General features: G+C 43.3%; 1 protein-coding gene across 1 annotated transcript in view; it reads right to left on the bottom strand.

Annotated features, from left to right (window-relative positions):
- Positions 1-17609, bottom strand: part of TMEM163 (transmembrane protein 163) — a 232026-nt gene that overhangs the window by 50661 nt on the left and 163756 nt on the right. The window lies entirely within an intron of this gene.

Consider the following 17609-nt stretch of genomic DNA (forward strand, 5'->3'; position numbering starts at 1 on the left):
CATGATCAGGTACATTTATGTGGGCTAGCAGAGTCTGCTCTAGGACACCTTGCAGAGGGGCGTCATGCCTTTGGTAACTTTCATCAATTAATGCATCATTTCCCTCCCTCCAGTAAACCCCCAACTCCCCAGGTTTACATGCCAAGTCTCACTCTTGTTCTCATCTAATGTCAACCAATCCCAGCCAGAGCTACTGCTCCACCAGAGATCAGTGCATTTTAGAAAGGGATTTGAACTTCAGTCATTCACATTTTAAGGTCTACATGCCACGCCCTGAGGCTAAGGCAAATAAAATCTATTCTCAGCCTCCCAGGAGCAAAAATCTAGGATGGGAAACCTGAAAATCATCATAGGACAGTCATTGCTTATGAACATGGAAACAGACAATGGACAAGGAACAAAATGAAGAAAAGGGTCAGAGCAACAAAACAGTCTGGGGACAGAGTGGGAAGGAAGGATGACTCTACAGTGTGATATTTAAGCTGGGTCTAAAAGAATGGACAGGAATCATCAAGCAGAGAAACTAGAAGGCCATAGAGGGCACTCCAGGCAGAGGGAACTTCATAAGCAAAAGTGTGAAGACACAGCACTGTGGGATCCTGCTTTGCTGGAAATTCAAAGTGGAGATGCTATTCTTGGAGTATTTGGCCTAAGGGGAGCAGCAACGCAAGGGCCACATGAATAAGGGCCCTCTTTGTCCTGGCAATCCCCTCAAGATGGTGGACACAACACCCATGATACACACAATGGAACTTTTAGATGGCATATGGACCAATGTGTTATATTTAATAGTTATGTATTTTAATGTACGTTGGAAAAAAAACCAATTATCACCCCATGCCTGCAAGGATTGCTCAGGGAAAAAAATTAAATATGATTATATTTAAGTAAATATTAAGTAAATAAGAGCATAGGTGGTACACAGATATGGCAAAATTCATCAAGGTAGAACACACGTCTGAGGTTGAGGAAACCTGCAGGGCACAGGAAGTCACTAAAGGATTTTAAGCAAAGGAGGCCCATGATGTGATCTGGGTTTTACACAGACCCTCCGACTATAGCTGGGGTTTGGCAGGATTGATGAGAAAGAAACTAGTGGCAGGAGAATCAGCTGGGAGACACTGCTGGTAGCCAAGAAAACAAAGTGATGACTCCCTACACAGAAGCCGTGACAGCTGAGAAATAAAGAGGAAAAACTCTGAGAAGGCAGACTTGATGGAACTTGGTAACCGACTGGACGTGGACAGCAGAGAAGGGTGCAGGGACAACCCCAATATTGAGACTGGCCAAAAGGGAAGAGATGGTGGCACATCCAAGAGCAGGCGGTCTGAGGCTGCAGTGGGGAGCTGGTAGTGAGTCTAGTCTGGGACTTGCTAAGCTCGAAGAGGAATGTCCTGACAGCCAGATATACTGGGCTTAGCTGAAGGGGCATGTCCTGAGCCTGGGCTCCCAGGGCCATTTTCCTGGGGTCTCCAGGTCTACATTGTCATTCTTTGGGTGTAGAGAGATGGAAAGAGAGAAAGGAACAGGGAACACCCCATCCCAATGTTGCCAAACCCTACCCCGTACCTCTACTTCCAATATACACTGTAGGAGAGTGCCTGCTGAGACTCAGGGCTCCAAGCTCTTTCAATCAATCAAAAAACACTGATTGAGGCCAATTGTGTTCTGGTGGAAGGATTCAACAGTGAACAATTCTCTGCTCTCTCAGAGCTTACATGGGGAGAGACAGAAAATAAGCACGTGAGCAAATAAGCACATTGTGCATAGAAACATAAAGCAGCATAAAGGAGGAGAACAATGGGAGGGTTATGCTATACACAGTAGTCACACTTCTCTCTAATGAGGGGATGGTTAACCAAAGATCTAAAAGATGGGAGAGTGAGCAGTGCAGCTACGTGGGGAAGAACACTCTAGACAGAGAGAATATAGAGCGAAGGGCCTCACGCAGGAGGGAATCCAGTACATTCAATGAACAGTGATGAGACAGCATGGCTGGAACACAGCAGCCATGCAGGGCCTTAAGGTCATGTTAAGAACTTGGGCTTTTAGGGGCCGGCCCCGTGGCTTAGTGGTTAAGTGCGCACGTTCCGCTGCTGGCGGCCCGGGTTCGGATCTCGGGTGCGCACCAACACGCTGCTTGTCGGGCCATGCTGAGGCCGCGTCCCACGCACAGCAACTAGAAGGATGTGCAACTATGACATATAACTATCTACTGGGGCTTTGGGGAGAAAAAGGGGAAAAAAAGGAGGAGGATTGGCAATAGATGTTAGCTCAGGGCTCATCTTCCTCACAAAAAAAAAAAAATGAACTTGGGCTTTTACTTTTAGTAGGACAGGAGACCAACAAAGGATTGAGCAGAGAAGTGACTCACATTCAAACAGGATCACTCTGGCTGCTCTGTTGAGAAGAGACCAAAGAGGGACACTAGTGGAAGCAGGGAGACCAGAGAGGGTAACTGCAATGATCTCGGAAAGAGATGATGCTAGAACTGGTTTCTACCAGTTCCTGTGAGAACCAAGGCAGATTTGCTGATATTCATTACTTTCAACCTAGTCAAGTAAGAAGTAGACTGGTGGGTTTTAGGAAGATTCAAAAAGGACTTTCAGGGTACACCTCTGTTTCAGGGGAGAATAAGAACATCCTGGAATCCTACTACTTAAGCAAACTGGTTCTTTAAAGTGATCCATTTAAGTATTTTCAATGCCAGGTCAATCATGTGTAAATCAATTTCAATTTTTTTCTTAAATATTTACTAAATGTATAACTGCTTATCTATGCATAGAACATATCCAGGCAGACACTCAAAAAGAGTAATAACAGCCTCTGCAGAAAACACATGGGGGACTGAGGTTTGCTTTTCCCTAGATGCCCTATCATGCTTTTCATGTATTTTTTGAACAATGTGCTTGTACCACCTATTAAAATAAACAAACACTACATCAATGTTGAGATTGAGGGAAATATTTACTGAGGGTCTACCAGATGCCAAGAAACCTGCTATGCACTAGATCCAATGACAAATAATACACAATCCTTTTCCTCAAAGAGTAGAGAAAGGAGGCATTTCAATCACATGGGAATCTTTCTAGAGAAGTTGAGATCTGAGTTGACTTTGAAAGAATCAAAAGAAGTTAGCCTGGTAAGGAGGAGTGAAGAGTATGTTCTAGGGAAAGAGGACGCATGTCCAAAGACATATCAGAATTCACTCATTCAGCACATTTTAACTGCAAACCTACCTTGTGCCAGGCACCACTCTAGGGAGAAAGTCATGCAGATATATGGGGCAAGAACCTTCCAGGCAGAGGGAAGAGCAAGGTTCTGAGGCAGAAGCCTGCTTGATTTGATCAAGGAATATCAAGTAGCCAGTGGGCCGAAGAGAAATGAGGAGGAAGGAGAGTGGTGAAGTCAGAGGGCAAGCATCAGGTGAAGTCTCACAGCCACTGTAAAGACGTAGGCATTTACAAAGATGGGAAGCCACTGGAGGCTCTGACTAGGGAATGACATGATGTGACACGTCTTAAACCGGATCTCTGCTGCTTGGCAAAGGCAGAAACGGAGAGCCGTTAGGAGGCTGTTGCCATATACGGGTGAGAGAACAACAGATGACGGTGGCTTGGATCAGGACAGTGGCATTGAAGGGGTGAGTCTTTGGATATATTCTGATTTTGCTTTAATCCGTTCACAGATACATTCTGAAGGTACAGTTGACAAGTTTTGTTAGTGTATAGTATGAAATGAACAAGACTCAGGAATGATTTGAGGTTTTTGAGCTGAGAAAAGTGAAGGATGGAGTTGTCATTTCCTGAAATGGGGAAGAATGCAGAAGAAGCAGGGGCATTTTTTGTTTTTCTGGTTTTTCGAGGTTTTTGGTGACGGGGAAGATCAGGAGTTCGGTTTTGGACATGCTAAGGTTGGGATGTCTGTTAGGCATCCAAGTAGAAGTGTCAAGAAGGCAGCTGGAGAAAGTTTAGCTTCAGAGAAAAGGACATAAACTGGGAGTCATCAGCACACAGACTGTATTCAAAGCCTTGAAAGTGGACGGGATCATTTTTTCAAGACTCACAAGTGCCTTAGTAAGGCTGGAGTGAAGGTTCCATGAGGGATCCCAGCCGAGAGGCTGGGTGGAGAGGTGAGCAAGGGCCAGCACTGAAGAATCTCACGTACTAAGCTAAGTTGCAGAAACTTTCTTGCGAAAACCACGCAGAGCCCCTGACAGCTTTGAAAATGATGGATTATTAGAATTTGAAGATGAAATTCTTCATAATATTCTTAATGATAATGAAGATTATTAGATCTGCATTTTCAACAGCTGGCCCTGGCAATATCTGTTGTGGACATCTGCCGGGCCTGACCTGCGTCCATTCCCCTCTCATTGGTAACAGGGCCTCGACAGTCCCTGCACCCTGCCTTGAACCAAGGCACCCGACCCAATCTTAGGCCAATCAGATCTTCTTTCCCTGGACTTTGAATCCAAGATGAATGATAACAAGGACTGAAAACAGAGATGATTCATCTCACAGCAGGGCTGGCTGGAAGGCTGGGCTCAGCTGGGACTGTGGACCAGAGTGGTTAACCAATGTTCCTTGGGGTAGTCAAGCTTCCAACATGGTGGCTGACTTCTCCCAGAGCAAGCCTTCCCTGAAAATTAGGCAGAAGCTGCCAGGCCTTGGAAGTCACTCAGCATCCTTCCAGAGCATTCTGTTGGTTATAAGTGAGTCATAGGCCTGCTGATATGAAAGGGAAGGGGAAAGAGAAGCCAGTTCTTGATGAGAAATGACAGGGTAATATGGGAGAAGGCCATATACCAGGTTAGCAAATCCTTTGTTTCTGAAGACTCCCTCACACTAGGGTCAAAGTAGTTCATGCAGAGAGCCAGGTTCTGTACTGCAGTGGACAAGGGGATGGATGGATGTCAGAAGAAAATGAGGAGGTCAATTCCCAGTAGGCCTGGGGGAGATTGCATCATTGTTCACAATTTGATTCCTACCCTTACCATGTACTTTTCAGCACCTCTGTGCAGCAGAAGTGTGCATCACGCCCACTGTCAGGCCTAGACACGTGACTTGCTTCAGCCAATAGAATGTGAGTGGAGATAACATACATCATGTACACTGCACCTGAGCAGAAGCTCTGCACGGTTGGCTTGGCCTCACTTCTGTCCTGTGCCACAAGAACAGCAATCCTCAGAGAGGAGCTATTCCTTCAGCCCAAGGCCTGGAATAAGAAAATAAGAACTCATGTAGAACAGGGCCACCACCAAACCTCAGCTTCAGTGGAAAATGACTGAGAAATTAATGTTTGTGGTTGAAGTCATTGAGATTTGGGGGTTGTTTGTTATTGCAGCAAAACTGACGGATACAGGGTTCTTGAAAGAGAAACATCTTACGGCAGTGGCAGCAAAAGGTTGTCTCAAAAAAACAGCACCTGAAACTAGAGCAGGGAGTTGCCTGTTTGAGGATCATCGTGGAACACCTGTCTAATGACAGCTTTATTATGGCAGAGAGGAATCGCCTCAAGTTTTACTCCATCCTGAAAAGCAGGCAACCCCAATGTCACAGATCTGTACAAAAACCATTTCTTGAATGAATATTCTTACTGAATCAAAAAGATATACAAGAATAGAAGCCTCCTTGTGATTTCTGGAGCTCCCACCTGTGTTGGAGGCATCAGGCTCCAACTCTACTGCTCTGCTCTGTGCGACGTGGAAAGCTCTGCACCTTCAGGACACAGGCTTATCAGCAGGACTTGGTTAATTGAATCTCTTATTTCTTTTCATCCCTAAAAAATACTCTATCATTTCCTTGGTAACCTATTCTCCAGTGTTTCTAACCTACTTGATTATAGTATTTAAAGTAATTGGCTTAAATTGTTCACTCACTTTGATCCACTTCTGGGAATCTCTCCCTAAAGAAAAGCTTTTTGCAGAAGAATGTTCACAGCAGCATTACTTAGAAGTGGGGTGTAATGTGCCACAAAAGGAGTGTTTAACTGTGATACATCAATTCAATAGACTATTGAGTGCTATTTAAAACTGCTTGTCAATAACAAAAAAGTGTCCAAAAGACAAAATATCAAGTGAAAAAGCAGGATATAAAATTGTATGTATACAGATTAGAAATACGTAAAAATAAATCTAAACCCGGGGAAACATCTTTGGCAGGAAACACACTAAAAAGTGACACCAGTGAGAAGATGGACTTTCCTCCATTTCGCTTTTCTGTATATTTTTATAATGAAAAGAAAATTTCTAAAAATGCCTTCTCCAGCTACATTACTTTTAACACTTCCTCTTATTGTATCCTCACAAGATGTCAAGTGTTGGTCTCTATCAAGTCTCAAACTTGGCGCGTATTAACCAGGTTTTAACAGAGCAGCTACTGTACATCCTGCACAGTGAGGGGGCCCAGGTGGAAGTGTGCTCTTCGGTGGGTTACAGCACTGTTTCTGGGGCAATACGGTAAGTTTCCACCCAAGCTCAACTGTTCATGTCTCCTTTTCCAAGACTCAGTTTACTTATAAGTAAAATGGGAATGATATAAATACTACTTCCCTCTCAGAATTGTTGTGAACATGAATAAGATGATGAATAAAATACCATATGTCATTAAGATGATATTGAACATATGTAAAATACTAAGGATAACATTTCTAATTTAATCCTATGGCATTTTCTTCCATAACTGGGACTTCTGGTAAAACCCACCATTTAGCATGCCTCGTCTGAAGCAGAATCTAAGGGTGAGACCCATGGGTATGAATTCTCTGGAGCAAATACCCCTTGGCATGCGAGTAAGAGTTTGTGGCTTTCAGAGAAGTCTCTTGGACTTCCCAATCAATGTTGCCATCTGACAGGTTGGAAGGGCTGAGAGAGGGGATTCAGGAACAGAGGGAGCTGAGGAAGGCTCGGAAAAGTCAACCTGACTGGGATTATAAATCTAGTCAATAGCTGAGCTAGGACTCAAATCCAAATCTGAGCCTTGAAACATAGACAAGCTGGAATTTTCTTTATCTGGATGTTCTGTCAATTTTAACTTACACACAATTTTGCACACAGCTTTATGTGCAAAATTTTCTAACTTAAACAGCACTATTGCTGGATTCACTAAATTGGGGGCAGGGCTTAGGCAGCATGGGTTCTAGATCAATCCATGTCATTAACTTGGGGAACAACAGGAAAATAGTAAAACCTCACTAGACCTGTTTCCTCATTTGAAAGTTGGCAACTTTGACTTAATCACCAAGGTCCTGATGTTCCAAAATTCTAGTCTAAATGTAGCAATGGGAATTCTGGCTCATTAAAGATTGTTATTTTAAATCATCAGGTTTCAGGCACAGATTTATTTGCATAACCAAAATGTAAGAACTGAACAGTAGGTATTATTTACCTACTGGCAAGTTAGGAGGAAAAAAAATGAGTTTCCCACTGAGCAATGTGCAAATTATAGGCTTCCTTTCATATATTACTACAGAGCTGTCAGATGGCAAAAAAGATTCACCACATTTTTGGCTGAATCTTACTTATTTCTGCAACTTCTCTGTGACCTATATGTACACTCTACTATTTTGAAGGGCTGACATTTCCCAGAGTAAGAGAGAAAAAATAGATAATACAAAAAGAGAATATTTTAAAAGAAAATGTTATTCACCCATGGAGTTGGGGAACTCGTTTTCTAAACAGAAAAATGATTTTAAATTATTTCAATATTAATATACTGTAGCCTCACTATATTATCACTCAAGAAAAGCACATTAATGATTAATCCTAAAGCCTTCATCTGAAGGAGGTAGTTCCTGAAAATTCTGTAAGTTTAAGCTACATTGCTATCTCACTAGATTCAGAAAATGCTAAAGCTTCCCTATAAAATAGATTTGCCTAAAAAAGGCCACTGATTTGGTCCCTAAATCAGTAGTACAAGCTAAAAGCATCACTAATCACACCATCTCAAGAGACAAATGCCAGTGTTTACACATCCGTTATCATCCTGCCCATGTTAAGAACGAAGAAATTAAGGAACTTAAATGTAACTTAATGTGGTGCCAAATAAATACAAGGACATCTCAGAGTAAACACACGGAGGAGGTCACCACTGCGGGTCACCCAAAAAACCACGAGGGCCTAGGAGGTGTAGCAGAGGCTTTTGAAGCCACACTACATCCCCGCGGCCAGCTCAGATTGCAGTTGCTGCCCTGGTGGAGGCTCCGTGCTCTCTGACAGAGCCCCGGCTCAGGGTGGCATGGTATACACTTCTCAGAGGCCAGGGCAGATTGAGCCCCCACTATAGAAGTGACCACAATGCCACACCTTTATCGGCTTTTCCTCCCTTCCTGTCTCACTCTCCCCTCTCCCTCACTCCTGCTCCCTGGGATCACTCTTAGAATCACTGCCCAATCAACTACCCGCAGCCAGATCCTTGCCTTGGGCCCCATCTGAGGCAAGAAGAAATTTCCAAGAAGAAATAGAGGAGGGACAGTCATGGTGTACCGTCAAAATAAAGAGAAAGCAAGGTAAGTCGGAGATAATATGGACAACAAACATCCATGTGTATAAACCAAACTTAGATCCACGACAGCAGCTTCAACAGTCTCCTGGTTTTGCAAATTAAATCTGTCCAAGGCCTCCAGAATTGGGCCCTTCTCCCAGACTTAAATGTCCAATCAAAAACAATAGTCTTGGGCACAATTGTTGTAGGAGCTCATAATTTCCTATTATCCTTCAAGAAACTCACAGATCTAAAAGCAAGGCTATGAATAAACCAAGCCAAATAAACAAGATTAGAGAGCCAATGGAAGTGAGACTTCCCCCTTCAAATCATTACATATTTTGCCTCTGAAATCCATTGCTTTTCCCCTCCTTTGGGGGCAGTCTTTAAAATCTGGTACGGCTCCATTAAAGGAGGCCTTGGTGAGTGAGTGCTGAGGTTTGTGGCTGGCTCAGATCAGCAGAGAACAAAGCTGCATCTCGGTGTGGACCAGGAGGCAGGGATGAGTTCGGAGCAGAAAGAGACATGAGTTTCCTGTAGTGACATAAACACAGAAGGGTTGGCCAGTAGTCCTTCTGATGGCTGGCACTGTCCAGACTGGAGGGGAGGACCTGAGTGCTCAGTCATCTGAAAACGCTCATTCAGAAAGGCCAAAAAGGAGAGTGATGTGAACAATCTTTAAAACACAAAAATATCTGCAGAGTGAGGAGAGTGAGGGTGGGGATGGAGGCAGGCGTGGGCAACTATGTACCAAATGGCATTCAGGGTCATGTTTTGGGGCAAAAAGTAGAGACAAAGACAGTTCACATTACCAGTCCCACCATCAACATATTCATCTGGAAACCAAACTCGCATGCCAATATAACGGTGCGAGGGTTCAAGAAAACCTTGTTATAATTTATCTAACCTTAGAGAAGAAGGGAGGGAGGGATAATTTTAATAAGACAACCTGTCACTCAGTATTTGATATATCCACAACTTCCCTGAATAGAGAATCAAATCAATTTCCTAAAAATGACTGATTTGTCAATTTGTTAACTAAGGATGTGGACACCTCTAATAAGGACTCATAGACAATTTCTATGAAATCTATCATAATGTCCTGATTATTGGCAACAGCAGTGAAAGTTCTGGTTGAGCCTTCATTCTTGCTACAAAAAGAGGCAGTAGAGGGTAGTGCTAAAAGCATTGGCCCTGGAACCAGTGTCCGGCTACACTCTGGCACCAGCGCTCACTAGCAGTGTAAGACCTCAGGAGAGCTACTTAGCCTCTCTCTGCCATGTTTCGTCATCTGTGTAATGGGGGTGACTGTTGCGAGTTAATTCACATACTGAGCTTTTAGTGCAGTGCCTAGCACAGAGTTAAAAAAAAAAAAAAAAAAAGTGAGCTATTTGGATGATGCATAAAATGTAACTGACCCAAACACACAAACTGCCCTCATTTTCTTGGACCACACTCCCATCTTCCCACGATAGGGGGCCTGTAACTTACTGCTCGAAGTCCAAAATGCCTCCTTGTCTACAACCTCACTTTCCCATTACTAATCCTATAGCCCAAGGCAGACCGTAAACTCATCTTTAGAATGAGACTGTAATAGGCAAGTCCACCCAGAGCCACTGGCAAAGCAACTATGACAGGTTAATCTCTTGTCCCCAAACTGGCTGCTCATCAGAACCATCTGTAGGGCTCAAAGAATTCAGAATACTGGGCTCCACCTTGAAGTTTCTGGCCCTATAGTCTGCAATAGGGCCTGGGCAGGTGGTGGTGTTAGTCTTTATTTTTATTTTTATTTTTACAAAGCTCTCCAGGTGTTTTATGAAACAAAAGGCTTGAGAACCTTTGTTCTAAGGCATAGGCATGGCTCTAAGTCAGTGGTTCTCAACTGGGGTGATTTTGTCCCCCAGTGGACAAGGGGACATTGGACAATGTCTGGAGACATTTTATATTATTACATCTTGGGGAGGTGGTACTGGCATCTAATGAGTAGAGACCAGGATGCTGATAAACATCAATGCACAGGACAGTGCACAGGACAGTCCCCCACAACAAAGAATTATCTGGTCCAAAATGCCAACCATGCCAACATTGAGAAACCCTGCTCTAAGTCATTTTTAGCATGTGACTTTCTCTTGGTGGTGCCCAGTGAACAGATATCAGGTTCCCAAGTTCATCAACTTGGGCCAACCCACAGAGCCAAGAGAACCAAATTAGGTAACACATGTTGGACTAATAAAGGGGAAATAGTTTTGAAAGAACAGTGATGAATTCATGGAAAGGCCACCACTGTGCACATAGGGTGGACATACACTTCATTTAAGAAGAGCACACCAATCATCTCGACATCGGAGACGCATGGGACGACAGAGGTGCCTCTTTTGACCAGTGAGTATTAGTTCCACCTGCCCAACACCTACTAAGCAGCAGGTACTGGCATAGATGCTTTGTCTACACTATCCTATTACTCCTCACAACTGTCCCATAAGACAGATGTTATTGACAGCCTTGAGCAGTTGAGGAAACCAAGGTTGAAAGGATTTAAGAAGCTGCCAAGGTGGGCTGTGGACCTCATCTGTCTGTGTCACCAGAAGCCCATGCTCAGGCCACCCAGCATCCTGCTCCTCATCTCGTTCTGTGTCTTTGTTTCCCCAAAGGATGATCTGAGGCACCTATTATATCTTCCAATCCATGACCCCACCCCAGATATGTGGACCATTTCTAGAGGGGGTGGGCACAGACTCTGGAGTCCTTGTAAGCTCCACTGATGACTCCTGAGCACCCTGAAGTCTGAGAAGCAGACACTGGACTCTGTCGGCCTTTGTTTGTCCGAGCATATTACTGAGGCCGACTACTGGGGGCCCATTTCCTACAGAGGACCAAGACAGGCTCTGCTACATAAAGACCATCACCCGACTCCCCTGAAGAGAAAACAAACAAAATGAAACAAAATACTAGCTCAGTTGATCAGAGAACAGGAAAGTATTTTAATTTGCATCCCTTTATTTGGGGAAGCCAGCTCCTGAGAGAGGCAGTTTGCCCCCAGCAGGTGAGTCTCGTGAACTGTTTTGGCACCAACAGTGTTTGAAGTGCCAGCATGCTGGGGCTTTGTGGAGGCCTGGATTGGATAATTTCCTCCTCAAAACTCCCACAACCTGAAATTACGAGGGCATGTTTGTAAATAATCCACTGAGCCTATGTTGGGGGCCTCAGATCTAACAAAGACTTTATCAACCGTGGCTTTTATTTTGCCGACAACAGAAACAGCTTTGTAGGGACAGGTTGCCAGCCACATGGGGCAAATGATTACGGGAGCAATAAAGAGGAAAACCGTTCATTATTCTCACCATAATTATTCTTCTGGCTTATCTAAGGCTCATGACAATTTGCCCTACTGTTGCAAGTACCCATTTTGCTCTAATTTGTCTGCCCAATGATTTTGAATTAAAATAACCCGCCACTGCTTTTTTTAGACAAAGGAGAAAGAAAGATTGAATCCCATGCATGTTGAAAGAAAAATGTCGTGTGGCTCTGAGCAGCCCTTGCAATGCCCATTCCTTCCTAATTACCAGCCCACTGGCTTCCTGACAGATGGAAAAGAATGACACCACCCCTAACAGAGCCTATATAATGAGGCCCTGGGTAATCACCAGTCGACATTCAATCTGTACCATTAATGCCAGAGGTGGTTCAACCAAATTAGAGAATTAGGGTCTTGTGGATAAAGACTGATGCATGTGTACACAGTAATTTTATTAACTATTAACATGCTTTGTGTGAAAAAGGCTTCCAACTCAAAACCATGAAAGAGATATGCAATTTGCACCCCTCACTGATTTAATAGCTTGTCAGGGGGTGTGCAGGTGGGGGTTGGAGTGTGTGTGCCATCATTGAATGGCTACAACACCACAGAATAAAAACATCACCAGCCAGTCAATGAAGGAATTATTCATGGGCTTGTTAAAAGGTCACATGCCAAAAACTTCAGTTAACAGAAAGGAGCTGAGGTGCTCGATTTCTTTTTTTTTTCTTTTAACTCAGAGATGATTGGAAATGGGGAGAAGCAAAATTTCACTTAGAAATATATATAAAGCTATTACTGATATCTTTCAAAATCCATTATTGAGAAAATTATTAGGGCACTTCTATGCCCCACCCCAAGCCTCTCAACTTCTCAGGCACCTCCTGCTTCATCATCATCATGCCACCGTCCTCTGCCTTAGGCAAAGGAGCTGATATTTAATTCATCTTGGTACGAATTACTCTAGTCATTGTGTGGCCTCTTCCAGGCACTCAGGACCTGCCTAGACGTGGATAAACGGCTTTTCTCCTGTTCGAAGGAATAAATGCTCCATTAAACAGAGAAATGTGAAGACGTGGGGAGACGCCCTTAAGTCCAACCTCAGTAAGTCATGTTATTCCAGTGGTTTTCACCCAGGGGAGATTTCCCCACCACCACCATGCCTGGGAGACATGTGGCACTGTATGGAGACATATTTGGTTCTCACAACTGGGTAGGTGGGTGGGTGTTAGTAGCGTCTAGTGGGCAGAGGGCAGGGATGCAGCTAAACATCCTACAATGCACAGGACAGCCCCGCAATAAGGAATTATCCAGCTCAACATGTCAATTAGAGCTGAGGTTGAGAGAGCCTGTTCTACTCCAATATATATATATATTTTTTTTAATAATTTTATTTATTTATTTTTCCCCCAAAGCCCCAGTAGATAGTTGTATATCATAGCTGCACATCTTTCTAGTTGCCGTATGTGAGACGCGGCCTCAGCATGGCCGGAGAAGCGGTGCGTCGGTGCGTGCCCAGGGTCCAGGCCCAGGCCGCCAGCAGCGGAGCGCGCGCACTTAACCGCTAAGCCACGGGGCCGGCCCATGCTCTAATATATTAAAGCCTCATAACCCAAAGTGTGGCTCATGGACCAGCAGCATCGACATCACCTGGGAGCTCGTTAGAATCTCAGGTCCCTCCTCAGGCCTCCTGAGCCAGAATCTGCATTTTAACCTCCCAAAGTGATTTGGAAGTGCATTAAAATTTGAGCCCCGCTCTCTTAGGACAATGGTTCTCAAAGTTGGCTGCTCACTGAAATCACCCTGGTAGCTTGATGCTTGAGTCCCATACTCAGACATCCAGGTGTAATTGGTCTGTGGAGTGACCTGAGCGTCAAGAGTTTCAAAAGCTCCTCAGGTGATTCTAATGTGTAGCCAGGTGTCGTGCTACTCAAAGTGTGGTCCTTGGACCAGCAGCATCAGCACCACCTGGGAACTTGTTAGAAATGCAAATTCTTGGCTTTATTCCATCCTCCTGATCAGAGACTCTGGGGTGGGCCCAGCATTGCGTGCTTTGACAAGTCCTCAGGGGATTCTGGGGCCCCTGAGTCTGAGCAGCACTGCAATAATTGATATATCTCCAGCCACCTAGCAGTTGCTGATCACTTTGAATTATATCATTGTGTTCTTCCATGTATTACAAACTCCATTGCTGAGGAGCATTGTGAGGGTCTTGGTTTCCTTTGTTGTGATCCTGTACGCATTGTATGAAGATGTGCCCAATGGAATGGATAGTCTGCTTTTGAGACTGACCTCTGGGTTAAAAGTGCAAGTATATACAGTTAAGAACCACTCAAATGAACTTTGACCTCCAAGTTTGTATTTGGGGAAGGACCCACTGAAACCAAATGTGCCTCCTGCTCCTGCATAACACACCCAAGAGCAAGGAGGGCACCACCTGCAAACTGCTGCAGAACCTGCCCCTGGCACCTGGTCGGACTTCACGGGGCATGTCTCCCTAACCAATCTCCCAAACCTGGGGGGTGTATGGAGTCCAGAAAGGGTGCGTCTTTCAGGGCGGTAAAGTTAAGATAAGTGGAATGAGGAGGCAACAGGAAGGAGAATCCCATGAGAACAAGAAGGTAGGAATGCTGCAGGCATTGATATCGCACAACAAATTCGTCCACCGGGCTAGAGGAAGGGGTTCTTGCAGAGAGGAAGCTGCAGAGATAGTCTGGGCCAAGGCTCAGGTTTGCCCCAGGTGTGACTGCTTCCGGTGGCAACCACAGTTCTGGGCATAAACCTTTCACAGCTGTTTCAGAGCTAGATTTGCTCAGCCCACAATAGGTCAAAAAGCATGGTTACTTTCACTCTTTGCATTTAACACTATCTTTTCTGGAGCCAATAGGGAGGAATAAAGGCATTTTTCCCCCGTTTAATGAAAGAAAAAAGAGGGGACACTTCCAGACACATTTAGCATGACAACAGAATTTTATAAAACCACCCAAGATTAATAAAATATTTTAAGTAAAATAGTTATCTGTGTCAAAAGTCCCTTAAGGAGGAGCTGAATTAAAATGCACTCTACATTAGACAAATCTACTGCCTGACGTGAGCCTTTGGGAATTAATAAAGTCCCTCTGTCTGGGTTTGCTACCTCTAAAATCAGAGTTAACAGCAATACTTTAGACACAGCAGTGAAAACAGCCCAGCAATGCAGAGGGTGGATTGGTCCTTTAGGAAATCAATTCCAAACATTATCGTTGCTAAAATTCTGTCTGGTTTTGTCCTAATTGGGCCATTATAATTTATTTTAAGAAGGACATGGTAAATACTCATCCTCAAAGCCTTGTCTTTTACCAACCCCAATCAAATTTTCACTGGGAAAACCTAATAATAAAAACTTCCATAAAATACCTCTAGGAGACAGCAAGGTCCAGTGTGCCCTGGTGGAGACAGATGGACAGATGAAGTCTCCCATCATTCACGGTCTAAGCCTTGACCCCTGAACTAAGTCCTTATAAAAATGCCTCACCTCAAAACAAAAAGGGGGCAAATAGCTAATTTTCTAGAGAGCTATCAATTTTAAGTATGTCTCCTGTATTCATCTCCTTTCCAATCATAACAGACTATTTTTCAGACATGACTATTAGCTATAACTAGGAATATATAAATCTCATATTCTTGGGAATTAAGACATCGTTGTCTCACTTCATTCTCTCATTCTCACTTCCCCTGGCTCCTCTAGAAATCTCTATACATGCATCTATACATGTGTGTCTACATATGTGCATGTGCAGGTTTACATGTGCATGAGTACCTGTGTATGTATAGATATACACACATTATAAAGGGAGAAATAGAGACAGCCAAGGAGGGAGGGCTTAAGGAAGGGAGGGGAAAGAACTTGAGAAAGTTTGTAAAGAAACTTTAGAAAGACTTGTAAAAACACTTCAGAGAAATCACACAAAATGCTCCAGAGGGAAATACAACCAATTTGTAACATTTGCAAAGGGCACTTGCCCAAAAAAGCCCAGAGTCCCAAATCCTGCTATAATGTAGCTTACGGCTGGGGAGCAAAGGAGAGGAGCACGCATAGCAGGAAGTTTTCAAAGTACAAGGGCTTTATAATGTTCAAAGAAGCAAGTGGCTGCAGATGACATGATTTTATATATAGAAAACCCTAAAGAATCCACCAGAAAACTTTTAGAAGTAATAAACGAATATGGTAAAGTTGCAGGATACAAAATCGACATACAAAAATCAGTTGCATTTCTGTACACTAACAACGAAGTAGCAGAAAGAGAAATTAAGAATACCATCCCATTTACAATTGCAACAAAAAGAATAAAATACCTAGGAATAAACTTAACCAAAGAGGTGAAAGATCTGTACACCGAAAACTATAAAACATTTCTGAAAGAAATTGAAGAAGACACAAAGAAATGGAAAGATATTCCGTGCTCTTGGATCGGAAGAATTAACATAGTTAAGATGTCCATACTTCCTAAAGCCATCTATAGATTCAATGCAATCCCTATCAAAGTTCCAACAACACTTTTCACAGAAATAGAACAAAGAATCCTAAAATTTATATGGAACAACAAAAGACTGCGAATAGCTAAAGGAATCCTGAGAAAAAAGAACAAAGCTGGAGGTATCACACTTCCTGATTTCAAAATATACTACAAAGCTATAGTAACCAAAACAGCATGGTACTGGCACAAAAACAGACACACAGATCAATGGAATAGAATCGAAAGCCCAGAAATAAACCCACATATCTATGGACAGCTAATCTTTGACAAAGGAGCCAAGAACATACAATGGGGAAAAGAAAGTCTCTTCAACAAATGGTGTTGGGAAAACTGGATAGCCACATGCAAAAAAATGAAAGTAGACCCTTACCTTACACCATACACAAAAATTAACTCCAAATGGATTAAAGACTTGAATGTAAGACCTGAAACTGTGAAACTTCTAGAAGAAAACATAGGCAGTACGCTCTTCGACATCGGTCTTAGCAACATCTTTTCAAACACCATGTCTGACCGGGCAAGAGAAACAATAGAAAAAATAAACAAATGGGACTACATCAAACTAAAAAGCTTCTGCACAGCAAAGGAAACCATCAACAAAATGAAAAGACAACCTAACAACTGGGAGAAGATATTTGCAAACCATACATCTGATAAGGGCTTAATCTCCAAAATATATAAAGAACTCAGGCATCTCAACAACAAAAAAACTACCAACCCAATTAAAAAATGGGCAAAAGATCTGAACAGACATTTCTCCAAAGAAGATATACAGATGGCCAACAGACACGTGAAAAGATGTTCAAAATCACTAACTATCAGGGAAATGCAAATCAAAACTACAATGAGATATCACCTCACGCCCGTCAGAATGGCTATAATGAACAAGACAGGAAACAACATGTGCTGGAGAGGATGTGGAGAGAAGGGAACTCTCATACACTGCTGGTGGGAGTGCAAACTGGTGCAGCCACTATGGAAAACAGTATGGAGATGCCTCAAAAAATCAAGGATAGAACTACCATATGATCCAGCTATTCCACTGCTGGGTATTTATCCAAAGAACTTGAAAACACCAATTTGTAAAGGTACATGCACCCCTGTGTTCATTGCAGTGTTATTCACAATAGCCAAGCCTTGGAAGCAACCTAAGTGCCCATCAAGGGACGAATGGATAAAGAAGCTGTGGTATATATACACAATGGAATACTACTCAGCCATAAGAAACGATGAAATCCAGCCATTTGTGACAACATGGATGGACATTGAGGGTATAATGCAAAGTGAAATAAGTCAGAGGGAGAAGGTCAAATA

This window comes from Diceros bicornis, chromosome 10 (genome assembly GCF_020826845.1).
Source record: "Diceros bicornis minor isolate mBicDic1 chromosome 10, mDicBic1.mat.cur, whole genome shotgun sequence".
Lineage (NCBI taxonomy): Eukaryota > Metazoa > Chordata > Mammalia > Perissodactyla > Rhinocerotidae > Diceros > Diceros bicornis.